The sequence below is a fragment of the Mus caroli genome, chromosome 1 (genome assembly GCF_900094665.2).
Source record: "Mus caroli chromosome 1, CAROLI_EIJ_v1.1, whole genome shotgun sequence".
NCBI classification, from domain to species: Eukaryota; Metazoa; Chordata; class Mammalia; order Rodentia; family Muridae; genus Mus; species Mus caroli.
In genome coordinates this window covers 19383140-19392725 of record NC_034570.1, presented here as the reverse complement: position 1 = coordinate 19392725, position 9586 = coordinate 19383140, and the positions used below count along the sequence as shown (strand labels likewise).

The following is a 9586-nucleotide window of genomic DNA, read 5'->3' as shown; positions in this document are numbered from 1 at the left end:
TCTCTCTCTCTCTCTCTCTCTCTCTCTCTCTCTCACACACACACACACACACACACAGGATCCCTGAAGAATTAGAACCCTTCCCAACCCCCAATATAAATGTTACCGACCTTTAAAACACCTGAACTCTAGTTGTCACTAGGACTGGAAAACGTTTGCTATTCTGACTATGTAAGGCACGGATTCAAACTTGTTTTCCTTACTGCTAATGGTAACACTACCAGTGATCTTTTGCTGGGTAGAATCCAGCCATTGTTTTCTTCCTTAGTTTTTAGTTTTCTCAAGGAAGATCAAAGAAATTTAGAGGGTGTGTTATTTAAGTTGTAATTATGAGAGAAGTTGACTGCCCCGTGTCCTGACCACTGTAAAGAGTTGCCATAACAGATACAGTTTTGCTGGTAGGACAGGTCAGTGTTTTCTGAACAATATTAGTTTTTCTGCTGCTATTACTAAACAATTGAGGTTTGCTACTATAAAGGAAAGAGCACAAGGTTTGAGAGGCTGTGGGGAGGGCCCCTTGTCTGTATCAAATGTGTGGTCGCTTGTAGGGTGAGATTACCTAAACAGGAAGACAGAGTGGGAGGCTATAGGTTTGTTTTTATTATAACAACTCATGCTCACAGGAACTAATAATCAAGATCTGGTGAGAACTGCCTTTTAAGGTAACAAGCTCAGGGTGGCAGCATCTGTGGTAAGATCTTTTACCTGCCACTTGTATTCTCGTAATTAAGTTGTGTGTGCACACGCACACGGCACACACGTGGCGGTCAGGGAACAGCTTGTCCAAGTTGGTTCCCTCTTTCCGCTGGGTGGGTCTTGGAGTTGAATTCAGGTCATTGGGTTTGCTGGTAGGCGCCTTTACTCTGAGCCATCTTGCTGGTCCTACAAGACCTCCTTTTACTCTTCATTTAAAAGAAAGCATCTACAGGTTAATATCCAGGCCATGTGTATTTATCAGTATTAATATTGTCTGCTTGACGTAGCTAGAGCTCTGTTTAACTATCATAGTATTTAGCTGCCATATTACAGAACCTATCTAAAGTTTTATTTTATTTACACGTTTTATTAAGCTATCTGAATCATGTGCCAGTATTATGTTCACATATGTTGAATGGTAAATGTGAGGCTTTTGAGTGCAGCAAGGAGAGAGAATTACAGACTTTCTAGCAAACTTTCATAGTTTGTTCTCTACCCACTCAAGCAATTTTTGGTCTAAGTTTCACAAGAGGTCCAAGTGATTGATGATAGAACTTCAGATGTCTCATCTTGATCTTTTGTGAAGTGCATATTTCAAAGACCCCCCCCCCCCAGATGAAAAAAAATGAGGAGAATTCTGTGGACAGTCATATTCAGGATAGTTTTATCTTCTGATATAAGAAAATTCTTAAGAATTAGAGTTTAGCATTGATGTGTTTAGTTGGTGCATTTGTGCTCCTGAAAATTACTTGTAGTGTACACTGGAGATATTATCGGAAAAGAAACTGAGCACATTTTAGATCTAAAGTGTGCCCTGGTGCACCTACTTGTTGTGTCACAACCGTGTACCGTACGCCTCGCTTTTGAACATAGGTTTTTATAAGGGGTGGTGCTGTAGGTGTATTTAAAACGGCATAGGACAGCGATGAAATAGTTAAAACCACGTACAAAGTGTATGCATTGAAAAATTGTTGCACCATCTTTGCACATATTTATGTAGAAAAGTCCAAGAATTTATTAAAAAGAACCATTAAAACCAAGAATTGAGTTTATTCAAGTTGTAGGAGTCAAAGTGAGTACAGAAAACCATATATGCTAGCAGCAAATATTTTGAAGTTGAAAAATTTCTGTGACGGTGGCATAAAGTATAAAAACTTAGGGATGAATTTAATAAAATGTGCGCAAGGCTTGTACTCGAAGAACTTACAAGAGAGTGTTGCAAAAGAATGAACAGATATGCCATGTTCTCGGACTAGAAAACTTTGTTTTAAGGACGACAGTCCTTATCACTGATTATCCTTGTCAGAATCATAGTTTTGATTGTTTAGGATTTAACGAGTTGATTCTAAGAAAACTAACAAAATACAAAGAACCCTCCTCATAAATATCAAGAAGTATTATGAAAAGAGGGAAATTCTAGGAGGTCTGACTTCCTGGCTGTTGTCAGTGCTGTGACATTGTAAGGATAGATGTAGATAAGTGATTATATGGAAAGATACTTGCTGGGATCTCCTTACTACAGTGACAAGAACAGCGAGGCGGCTCAGTAGGGAAATGACACTCTTCTCACATAGTACCAACAGAATGCACTTTGAGCTTTATAACATAATAAAAATTAAAATGGATCACAAAACTAACTTTGAGACCTAAAACTATAAAACTTGTAGAAGTAACATGAGAGAAAATCACTAGAACCTTGAGGTAAGCAAAGTGGTTTTGTTTTTTGTTTTTGTTATAGTTTTCTTTTCTTTTCTTCTTTTTTTTTTTTTTTTTTTTTTTTTTTTTTTTTTTTTTTTTTTTGAGACAGGGTTTCTCTGTACAGCCCTGGCTGTCCTGTAACTCACTTTGTAGACCAGGCTTGTGTCGAACTCAGAAATCTGCCTTTCTCTGCCTCCCAAGTGCTGGAATTAAAGGCGTGCGCCACCACTGCCCAGCAAGCAAAGCTTTTTTGAGTATGACAAACATGTTCTATAAAGATAAAAGTGTGAGCATTTAATTTCATTAACATTAACAGTTATCTTGTTTTCAAAAGAAAAAAAGGCAAGCCATACCTGGAACATAGTATCTGAAGAATTTTTGCTCAGAATATGTAAATGAGTATTGTCAACTCCAAGTAGCCATGGAGCTATACAACTTTTTGGTTTTGTTACTAGCATTTTTGGTGTGAGTTGAATGGCTGATGTCCCAGGACTTCGAAATCACTAGTTTCCAGAAATTGGAAACACAAGAGGTCAACCTGCTACTTTAGCATAGTCTGCATCTTTGAGCTTCCTTTCTGACTTAGTGTGCTGCTGCTGGAAGGCTGGATGTTACTTTTACCCTTGTCTGTTCTGGAAAGCAGATCATACATTTCTCAATCATGTACTTGCTGTGGCCTGTCTAACATGCCAGTGACGCAGGGAGTTTGGAAAACAGAATTAATTTGTAATGTGTTGTATGTGCAAAGAATCTCTCTGCCATAGATTTGGAAACGTTTCTTAATTTTCATGGCTGTTTTGCCAGAATGAATTATTGCTTTGTTAATAGACAAATGGGCATTGGATCAAAGGTTTTCCTTTTGTTTCATGGTTGTCTCAACTCTAATGTGGCTGAGTAGTGAGGCTGTTTTTGAAAAACTAGCTGTTCCTAAGCCCTTCAGAGGACTGAGATTTTAGAGCAGACTGTTTTACTTCTGACTTGGATAGAGAAGGAGGGTATGAATGAAGACCTACAGTGTACAGGGGTAGATACCTGAGAGCAGACACTAGTTGGAAAAGAACAGAATATTAAATAAGTGAGCATATATAGTATGGTATAAAATGATTTTTTTATTATCAGCCCCACCTAGCTGAGCTGTAGGTTTTGTAGATCATGTATATTCACATTCAGACTATAGTTATAATTCATACCAAATATGGATCATATTTGGCTCAGCAGATTAGTGATATTTTATATGTATGCACCCCTGAAAATACTTTAAAGGGAGAATGCAATTATTCTTTATATTAAACCCAGGTAATGAGAATTAAACATTCTCAGGGTCCCCTTCATAGAAGAAGGCTTTGAAATTGTTTTAGGTTTACCTCCAGGAACTCAGATTCTTAAAGGGAATATTGGAGAAACTTCTCTTACCTCCAGCTGAAGCAGGGAAAGGAGGCATTCAGAAGTTCTGCACACCAGAACACTCAGTTCTTAATATTTCTCTTTAGGAGAAACTTAACTGGACCTAAGTTAATTAATTGTCCCGAGGAACGAACAGTATTCTCTTATCTCACCACTGATGCGAGGTAGAAACCCAGCAAAGCACTGGTGACATGCACAGTCAGGAGACAGACATAGAGCTCACTGAAGGACTCAGAGATTCATGAGACTGGAGTATGCACCCTCTTCCCCCATACCACATTACCAAAGACTTATTTTCAGTCATTCTTTTTATCAATCATTAACAAAAATGAAATAAAAAAATAGTTGAGGTACTAGAAAATGTACCTGTGGATACAATATTTATATAATATTTCAAGTGAATTTGCTTAAAACACAGGTATAACAATATACAAATACACCACTAAATTATAGTGGTCAAGTTGAATAAACTTATCTAATATTTACTAAATTCTTTTAATTCAAAAAGTCTTATAGACGAAGCTATCAGTCCCAGTTAGAACCATAACCAAGGAACAAGTTCTTACTGTGCCATGGTTTTTCTGACCTGCTGGAGAGTGAATCTAGGGCTTTGCTCATGTTAACCAGGGGCGTCTTACCACGACCTATGCTCTTAGCTCAGGAACTGATGTTTTTGTTTTTTCTAGACAGGGTTTCTCTGTGTAGCCCTGGCTGTCTTGGAACTCACTCTGTAGATCAGACTGGACTTGAACTCAGAGATCCACCTGCCTCTGCCTCCTGAGTGAGCGTGTTGGCTCTTTATGGGAAGTCCTAATCATTTTGGGAGCTGTGTCAAGAGAAGTATCAGGAAGTGCTCTAGTGTTTGGTAGGCCATGTTAAAATGTAGTGATAGATGTTCTTCTGATTTTATTTTGCGGTCATCCTCTTTAAAGAAGATACTTAACAAAAGTGTATCCTGAAAATATACCAGAGCCTCTGTGGTTTACCACTGCTATGGATGCGTTCCGGGTTATTTAAAGAAGAACAGCTTGCCTTCTTTACCTGTGGGTTTTGGATCCATGGATCTAGCCAACAGCAGATGAGAGATTTATTTTTTCCTTTTTAAAAATGTATGTGTGGCCGGGCGTGGTGGCGCACGCCTTTAATCCCAGCACTTGGGAGGCAGAGGCAGGCGGATTTCTGAGTTCGAGGCCAGCCTGGTCTACAAAGTGAGTGCCAGGACAGCTAAGGCTACACAGAGAAACCCTGTCTCGAAAACCCAAAAAAAAAAAAATGTATGTGTGGGCTAAACATGTAGACTTTTTTCATTATTAGTTCATAGACAATGTAGCTTAATAACCACGTAGATGACTTTGTATGTGTGGATCGTAAGTAATCTAGAGATAATTTGAAGGATGCTGGAGACTGTATGTAAATTATATGCAAATATGCTATTACCATCCATGGATTATAACATGTACTGTGTGGGCGGAGGAGAGTTATAATCAAACCCTGGTGAACACATTTCACAGATGCTTTTTTTTTTTTTTTTTTTTTTTTTGGTTTTTCGAGACAGGGTTTTTCTGTGTAGCCCTGGCTGTCCTGGAACTCACTTTATAGACAGGCTGGCCTTGAACTTAGAAATCCGCCTGCCTCTGCTTCCTGAGTGCTGGGACTAAAGGGTGTGCCATCACGTCCGGCTCACAGATACTTTCTGAACACCTAGTATTATGTAGAATATGAGTACTGATGGCTGTGCAAAGTGAGGGTATGTAAGTTAGGTGAATTCTGATCTCAAGACTGTTACTTAGGGCTTTCACTGGGCATTTGTTTTACCCTTCCTTGCCTCCCCCCCCCCCTTCCATTTTCCTCTCCTTTCTTGCCTTCTTTCTCTCCTTCCTCCTCCTCCTCCTCATCTTCCTTCTCCTCATACTCTGTTTACCTAGACCAGGGTGGTCTTAACTAACTCTCAAGTGATGGTTTTTTTTAAATGAGAAGAAGGGAGTCTTGGCCCATTTGAGTAAGTCCTTGGGCATCTTCTCCTATGTTCACTCGCATTGTAATCTCAGCTAGTGTCTGGATTTTGGCTGTCTTTGGACTACGACTATAGGTATGCATCTGTAGGCAACGAGACCCAAGAAACTGTGCTTCTGGTGATTCAGAGGCCACAGAGGACTTGATGCTTTCTGGCTTCCTCCCTATGGCTTTCTCTGCTTTCTTACAGCATCCAGGATCACCACCCAGGGGTGGCGCCACCCACAATGGGCCGGTCCCTCCCACATCCATCAGTAATTACAGAATTGTCTTATAGCCTGACCTTTTGGAGGCATTTTCTTAGTTGGGATTCCCTCTTCTCAGATGACTCTAGCCTGGGTCAAGTTGACATAAACTAATCACCATAGAGTTCTTTTTTTAATTTTACTTTTTATTCTTCTCTCATGACTGAAGTTTCCCTCCTTCCACTCTTCTAAGACTACCCTCCCCCAACCCCAGATCCACTCCTTTTTCCCTTCAGAAAAGAACAGGCCTCCCAGGGATAAAAACAGAATGTGGCATAACAAGTTTCAGTAAGACTAATTAGGTACACATCCTTATATCAAGGCTGAATGAAGGAACCCAGGAGGAGGAAAAGGGTCCCAAACACAGGCAAAGAGTCAGAGACAGCCCCTTCTCCTACTGTTTGTAGTCCCACAAGACCACCAAGCTACACAACCATAACAGATATGCAGGAGACCTAGTTCAGACCCATGCTGACTCCATGATTGTCCCTGTGGTCTCTGCAGCACAAGGTTCTTAACTATAAAGAAACCAAATGGAGTTTTTAGTTTTCCATCTTCCAAGTACAGAGGAAGGCACACCAGAAGTCCAGTGCAATAGACCATAAGCAGATCAGCAGAATTATCAGTGGCATTTGCCTTAGCAGCTGCATCACAATGAGTGGAACACACACAGCTTGGCCTGGACAGAACAAGATTCCTTAGATAGCCATTTAAAAATGAAACCCCTCCCCCATCATCAGATGAACAAGATGAACCAGCTTATGAGGGAATAGAGTCCGAGTGTTCTGAAATATGAGGGAACAATTAGGAGATGATGTAATTTGCTGAGAAAAAGGCCAATACTGAGCTGTAGGAAACTTAAGGTTATTCTCTGTACTGAATATTTGCGACTGGTAAGTATTTTTAAATACTCTAAGGGTATTTAAAAATAATCTGTCCCTGACTGCTAAAAACAAAAAAATCTAAGCTTATAAATATTCATGATAGCAAATCTTTATGTGTATATTTAAATTTCCAGTGAATAAAATCTAAAGTGTATGTTCATGTATATCAAATTTAAAACTATTTGATCTATATTTACTGTAGTGATGGGGCTAGCTAATATTCCCCTCATTAATATGCTAGCTGGCTGACCTGTTCCCAGTCTGCTATTGGGTTTTCATGTTTTTAATAAGATTCTTTGATTTGATTGAAGAAATGATTATTTTGCTATTAAATATTTTCACCATAGTTTTATGGTTAGAAAAGTTGAGTGTACTTATTGGTCATTTCTGTTCTCTTGTGAGCTGTCCTTCAGGGGGAGGGAGAAAGCTTCATAGTTGTGTCTTGGTTACTCAGTCAGACCAAGAGAATATAAAATTCTAGACAGCATTTATTAGTCTGGGCATGCTAGGCTCTAGCCATCTAGTCCTGTATTCTCCTCATTTTAGGCTATGAATAGGAAGCAGTGGTATATTTGGAATATTGTTTGGTGTCTGATCTATATTGTAGTTATGACATTATAGGAAGCTTAGAGGTGTCTGGTCTGGTCTCTCCATATGAGACAGAGATAAACCTGCTCTTGCTGACCTGCCAAAATGTGCAGTAGTGAGGTAACATGCAGAGTAACACGCTCCAGGTAGCCTTCATAAAAATGATAACTCAGTTTTGAGATTCTTTTCCTTTTCTTTAGATCCATTTTGTTTTTTTTAGTTTTCATTGTACATAGTACTAAAGGAGGTAAGTTTTGGATGTTGATAACTTAGTCAAATTTCAAATGGCATCATTTGAAAAAAAAAGGTATTAGAATGCGTCCTAACTTTATACAACTGTTTAGTTATTTTGTTAAAATATGAATCAGACAATAATATAAAATCTTTCAAAATTTGATTCTTTTTTGATGATGGCTGCAGTGTTACCAAAGCAAATGGTTAGCTCACTCAATAAACTTGTAAACAGTGTAGAACATACTTAAAAGTACTTAGGGGTGCACAGTTAGCTCAGTGGTAGAGCACTGTTTGCCTAGTGTGCAGAGACTTGGACTCAGTCCTCAGCACCACACAGAACCAAAACCAACCAAACAAAAACAACAATAACAACAAAAAGGAAAGGTATTTGTAAACCTTGTATGTCTAGAGGGAAATTTTACAAAACGTTGATAGAACATCTTGAAGGGGCAAAGAAAAAACAAAGGCTATAATGTACTTGCTTACTCACTTGAAGTTTTTAAAATTGTTTTAAAGTTAACATAGGAAGTAATAGATTTCATTATTTTACGTTTCGCACCTTATGTCATTGTCCTTTTTTTCTCATTAATTCCTTCATCACAGCTGCCCCTTTCTTTCCCTGCTTTCTTTTCTGCTTTCATGTTCCCCATTATCTTTGCTTCTCCCTTTGAGGGTCATCTTTTTGCTTTCATGCCCTACAGGAAGAAAGACACACATAAACACATAAACTCATGGACGTATTCTCTAACTGATTGATGTGTATTGTTCTGTTAGCTCCCCATTTAATTAATTTATTTCCTGATAATTATTCTTGCTATTTACTGCTTTTGCGTGTGGATAGCTATCAGCTTTCCTCTTACAACTGTGTAAGCTATACCAAGGGCTCTGATACACTATGACTTCATTTTCATTTGGTTCTAGGAACTTTACATCCCTTTTTGAGCATCTGCAGTGAATTGATAGGGCTCTGTTAGAATTGAGGGGCCAGTTAGTTTGATGGTGAGAACAGAGTCTTGACTGCTTGGCTGTTGGCTCTGATTGATTTTTTTTTCTTCTCCTTTCCCTTCCCTTTCCCCTTCTCTTTTCTGCCTTTTCTTCGTTTTCCCTTTCTTCCCACGTGTTTAAACTCTGAACTGTAGTGCCATTCATTACATCTGTGATGAAACCTATATTACAGGGTATGGAGGAGCTTATGAAGTAATGTCTAGTAAAGATTTTGGTAGAAGAGTAAGGCTTTGTAATTATGCTCATTTTATACTATAGAGACAGTCATAGTATTACTTGGTAGGAAGCATTTATGAGTTATATCTAATTTATGAGTTATGTCTTAGGGTGTGCAAGAATACTTTATGGAAGGTTCAAGAAAAGTAATCATTTTACAGAATAAAAATTGTTTTTCTGTTCTCTAGAATAGATATTATTGATTAGAGATTATGCAGCAGAAGTCTGGCTGTGGTGGTTTGAATGAAGACCCCCCTCCAGTAGTAGGCGCATGTTTGGATACTTGCTCCCCAGTTGAAACAGGCAGGGCATTAGCAGAGTACATTCTGGCTGTATGTGTAGAAAGTGTTGGGTAAGCATGAAATGTTACTGATTAGATTTTGGGAGAGGGCTTTTAATTGAAAAGTTGATTTTTGACAAGGCATATGATCAAACTTACTGAGAGTTGGGCAGAGTTGGTTCAGGAAGGGAGAGTTCCGGGAACAGATGTGCATTCCTCCAGAGACAGGCCTGCCTCAGGAGAGAGGAGAGACCGAGGCTGCTTGCTTTTGGGGAGTCATTAGCATAAATGAATTTGCCAGAGCCATAACTACTGGACTAACT

The 9586-nt window shown here is 38.9% G+C and overlaps 1 protein-coding gene across 3 annotated transcripts in view; it reads left to right on the top strand.

Moving 5' to 3' along the window:
* Smap1 (small ArfGAP 1) overlaps positions 1–9586 on the top strand; it is a 75800-nt gene that overhangs the window by 6112 nt on the left and 60102 nt on the right. Inside the window, exon 1 of one of the 3 annotated variants that reach the window (XM_029475152.1) lies at positions 6876–6949. The exons of the other annotated variants lie outside the window; for them this stretch is intronic. The gene's annotated coding sequence lies outside the window, so the exon portion shown is untranslated. Of the gene's footprint in view, positions 1–6875; positions 6950–9586 lie in introns of those variants that run through there. 3 annotated transcript variants of the gene reach the window in all.